Raw genomic sequence first — 5,611 nt, 5'->3', positions numbered from 1 at the left:
GGAGCCACTGCTTGCTCCTCAAATAAAAGACTACAGACTCTAAAGGCTATGTGGGAGAATCCAAGGTGAAAATTCTTTTTCATGTACAAATGATGGGTATATATAGCCAAGGGTGTGGGCTCTGGTGCACTGTCAAGGAAAATTGCGTAGAGATCACTAGGAGGATGGGATGATCAGTCTAGAATAACAGTGACATTCTGCAGGATCTGGCTCAGTTGGGAGGTAGAACTACACAATTTTTTTAGCTAGGCAGTGCGTGCAGCAGGGAGGACATTGGTAGTGAAAACTACATAGATTCTCAGGGGAGGTTGGGAGTGTGTTGTAGGATCTTGCTGGAAAAAACTGTGCAGAATTTAGAGTGAGGCATGCAAGACATGTCTATGCAGTTTCCGGGTTGAGCAGGGTGTCAGGAAACTAGAGGACGGTCCAAGAAAACTACCCATTTTTTAGGAGGAGTAGTAGGCCAGCTGACAAGGGGACTGGATGACAGAACTACACAATTTTCAGGGATAGTGCAGTAACAGGAAGCTGGTGCATGTCCCTCATGTCTGCGCAATTTCGTTAGTCAACAGAGGTAGGCATGTTTACAGCTTCTATGCAATTTTTTGGAGTAGTGAAGCCCAGGGTCACTACCTCATCAAACTCTTTGGTTGACCAGTAGGAGACTTGATAGATTGGCTTGCGGGTAGCACAGATTGAGATGGATTAGTGGGTGACTTTTGTGTTGTTCTAGGTGACAGATAGCCAGGTCGATGCCAAGATTACGCAGTGTATACTACTTGGAAGGCAGCCTCAAGCTCTGCATAATTCTGGGCAGCAATACTTGTTCATTGAGGGTTGAGACTGCACAGTGCAGCTCAGCAAAGGTCCAGTTGATGGAGGGTGGTTCGATCGACAAATCTTCCATGAAATGGTTAATTGTGTGAGTGAGAAAACTCATGTATACATGACCTTGCAAACAAACACTGAAAATGATTTGATGAAAAGACATCTTAAACCAACAAGACAACATATTCTCAATGTGACCGACTGCGGGACTGTCTAATGGTGAAAGCAACAAATGTGACGCTTCGGATAGACCTTTAGATGACCATGACGAAACTTTTGTGACAGTGCTAAAAACATCATGTGTGAGTGTGATAGATGCTTACATACAGAACAGAACACAAACAAAAACCTTCAACATCACTAGAACAAGGTCGTAAGCATGACATAACAATCAACATGCCAAAGATGACAGTTGGTCAAAAAGGAAGCAAGAGTTGTAGAGGAAACACATGGCATGACCTTTTGTGTTTGCACACACGCATGTTATTGAGGATAGGATGATATGACAATGACAAGTAGTCCTGCAAACTCACTAAGAGGTGCACTTCAAAAGTTTTTCTTTACTTACCATACTTACCCTTGAGATGATCTTGCATCTAAAGGAGTTTGTATACGGTCCTGATATTTTTCCAATACTTGGTCTCTTGGTCCTTCTCCTTTACTACTTGCGAGTGATCTCAGCATGTAACCGTTTTTTGTAGTCACTAGGCAATGGATCAACGCAGTTTCAGAGGGAAGTGATTGTTGCCGGGATGAGGCCCTGGGAGGCCCATCCGCACAATTTCTACATGTAAGACTAACAAGACAACTTAGACAACACTACACAATTTTGATGCATAGGACACAGCTATGAGATGGGGGTCCTAGGAGGAAAGCTATGCGCAATTTTTGAGAGCAGTGCTAGCTGCCTTACTACTTTGTGCATTTTCGGAGAGCAGTGTTGGCTGGGGCTGCAGGGTTTTAGTAGGCAAGGGGGGAATCTTGATGGTTGCAAAAGCAAAGTGCAAAGTTCGGGAAACTAAATGAGGATAGGTTTCTTTGGAAATCGCTAAGTGTGATATCAATGACACAGATGAAAATAGTGATAGGACTCAACTTTGAACGCACATGGAAACTTAGTGACACAATGTAGACCATCCTAAATGCATAAGGCATATTGTGCTTGATGCAACAATCTTCGTGACAAGAGTGTGTTAAGTGAGTGTGAAACATGTCTATGTGATGATAGCCACTCATATGCACACAATTCCCTTGAGGAAAAATAACATTCCCTTTGCATGACATACAATAACCCCTATGCCCAAAGATGACACAAGATGCATAAATATGAGAACGCAGACAACTCTTAAGATCAAGGAGGGGAGCTTGAAATCATCAGCTTACCAACAAGTGAGCAAGGATGATCGATCGCAGGATCCAAGGTAGCCTCTGAAATTTTCACGCGGGCCAAAATTTTGTAGGGTTGTTGTAGCCATTACAACAATGGTGACACACTAGTAGAACTCCAACTCCCTGTATGGACCTTGTTTCGTGAAAAGCAAGTCTAACCCTTCAATAAGTTTTATTTGATTCCTTGATCGTGATGGCTTCCACACTAGTTTATGTGAAAGATGTAGTCCCTACCATTATCTTGATCGGTCAGCACACATTCCAAGCAACCTCAACTTAGTTGTTTCGATTGGGGATGAGGGGTTTATTGACGCACAAGTATTATAACTGTCAGAGTTTAAATTTCATCTTTGGTGTTGCTCCGCTGCCAGCAGGTCTGGACAGTACTGTTCAGAGTCATGTCGAAACACAAGCATCATTTCGCTACCAGCGAGTCTGGTAAATACCCTAGCAGAGTTACTTGCATCACCTCTCTACACAGGAAGCCTTTATCTTCTTTCGCCTTATTCATTTTTCATTTTTATATTTTTTCATTTTTTGAAAGAACTGTGCATATGAAATTATTTATTTCGGAGGCAGAAAAGGGATCCCAACTTATTGAGAGAAAAAGAGGTTGTTCCATTAGAGAAGTATGTTATATATACCCTCGACATACTTGTTAATGTCCCCCCCCCCCCACATTACTCTACTTCACTGAGCTGACAAGGGTTAACCCAAAAGAACTGATTAGAGTGGGAAATACTAGTTAATAGTACAATAATTGTGCTTTCACCAAGACTTACTCTAAACAGAATGTATTTTCCATCACGACATCATCGACTAAAGACAACAAGCCCTTCATAAAGAGAGAGGACAACAGATAACCAAGTTTTGATAATTTTACAAGTCCTCTTAGATTTTCCCATCTTGTCTCACAAGCCAAACATTGTTTCACAAAAGGCTAACCTACGGGTAAAAGCAAGCAAAGGAAGCAAAAATAAAAAGGAAGAAGCAAATCGAAAGAAAAACAAGTAAGAAAAGAAAGAAAGAAAGCAAATAAAAACAAGTAATCAAGCAAAGAAAACATGAAAACCAAGAAGTGAAGAAAAGAAAGAAAGAAAACACTACTCCTACTCCTGCGCTAAACATTGCATGGGCCTACTCATGCGAAGTGATATTTCCAATGCAGCCACTGGTGCATTGGCTGGACCATGTTGGCAAAGGCATGAAAAATATGCATGTAAACTAGTGAGCAAGAAAGATTTAACAATGAAAAGCAACACACTCTGATTTCTAAAACATCCATAGAAAATAAAAGAGTGAACGCACAACATAGACATTTTGCGGACTTAACATGGTATTGTGACACACTACGCATAGATGACAAGCATGCACAATCTATTGAATATGATAGACAAGAAAACATAAGAAAGAGAGATAACTTATGCCTTGCAAGTGTGCTTGTTGTGTATGATTCCTCCAAGGCATGAGAGATGGGATCATGTGATTCAAGTGGAGGAAGAAACATTTGTGTGTTAGCTTGATCTTCAATGAAAAGCAGAGAGTGATGAGGAGCCTTGGGGTTTAAAAAAAAGTCTTATCAGAAGTGGAAATAACCTCAGGATAGATAGGGCCTGACGTAACCATCAGCTCAAGCTGAAGTGCCTTGACAGTCGGCGATGTTTCTACTTCGTTGATAGATAAATCGCTGGATACAAGTGGCATAGGAAGATTAACAATGAGTGAATCAACATTGTGATTAAATGAAGAAGTACAGAGACCACAACAACCACAATCAAAATATTTAGGATGTTCATGGACATCCTCATGATTTGATGAATCATGCAGAGGGGTAGACGAGAAATAAGGATGTTCACCCTTTATGTTTTAAAAAATGACAGATGATAGATGGGACAGATTTTCAGAGGAAGATGTGTCCTCTCTACAATGTAATGACAGGCTGAAATCCAATGTGTCCTATCAATGATCAGAAGTAGAAACATCCGGAGATGATTTTTCATAGGTGAAATCAAAAGTTCTAGAATCACAAGGGATGTTAGAAGAGAGAAGATGAGGTTCGGATGGAAGGGAGTCATCCTTCACCGCAGGTTCTTCAGATTCACGCACACACTCATCATGAATGATAGCGCAAGTTGGATGCACAACACCAAATCCATTGACAACTTAATCCTCATTCACAAAAAATGTGGAGTCTGACACGTAAGAACATGTTGTAGCATTTTTGGTTTTGATAAGATAGAATAAATTAGTCAAAAAATATATAAAAAATATTTTGAAAAAAATGTTAAGTTAGGATATGGACATAAAAATATTGAATAATTTTTTTTTGAAAATATCTTGATGATGATGTCCATATCAAAGAAAATGTTAGGTTAGATGCCCTAAAAAGTCAAGTCAAAAAGAAAATTTTAGGTTAGAAAGAAAAGAAAACAAAAAAACTTTGAAAGTGAGCAAGTCTAAATGCCACTAGTATTTTTTCACAAAAAAATGGTTGTGTGCAACTTGTCATTAATGCCACAACCCATGATAGTCAAATAGTTTAATCTTGACTGATTCATACTTTAAATTTGATGTCATAATTAGAGAATAAAGATCTGGCCAAACTATTTAATCTTGGCAGATCAGTAGTTAGGTAGAGAATAATAAGGTGCTCATCAGTTTAATATAAGCCCTTGGATGTTATAAGGTTAAAATTAGATGGTTTGCATTTTAAAAATAAAAAGAAAGGAAAAGGGTTTGCTAGCTTAAATGCACCCATTAAGTGAAGAAACAAATGATAGGATAAGCATAGGGTAAGTAGAACAAAGGTTGCAGAAGTATGATGATTGATTGGACAAAATGTGCATTTATCATGTTTTACCATATGTTTCTATGTCCATGAGGCATTACTCAAAGCAAATTAAGGTCTACAAGATCAATTAATTAACTTCTCTTATCCCCATTCATCCCTATATTTACTAATTTCCCCTTTCAACCTTCATACAGTGCATATTCATTCATTTTCCATAAAAAACCCCTTTTCCTAAGGTTAAAATCCTTTTTTCCTAGGAAAAGTGAAAACCCCATGTTAAATCCCCTTTTACCCAAAAACCCATAAAAATATGTTTAGCCTAAGTATTGATGTGTATATGTGAAAAGAAAATAATTCATGAAAAAGCATTATACTTAGTGTATTTCCCCTTTCTGCTCATGTTTCATATTAATGCTAACTTATAGTATTAAACCCCTAAAATCCCCTTTCCCGTATATATTAACTCCCTTTACTAAATATCCCGAAACCATAAGTTTTATTATAAAACTATGTACCGGTGGATCACAAACTTTTCAACGTGCATCCACTCTCCTTTGCATTGCAATATGTGATGCGCAATGGGCCCAGACCCGATGCAAATAT

Source organism: Pinus tabuliformis, chromosome 2_2 (assembly GCF_031772625.1).
Source record: "Pinus tabuliformis cultivar Carrire ecotype Pingquan chromosome 2_2, CPIR1, whole genome shotgun sequence".
In the NCBI taxonomy this organism is placed as follows: domain Eukaryota; kingdom Viridiplantae; phylum Streptophyta; class Pinopsida; order Pinales; family Pinaceae; genus Pinus; species Pinus tabuliformis.
The sequence above is the reverse complement of the archived record's forward strand: the minus strand, read 5'-3'. Positions refer to the sequence as shown.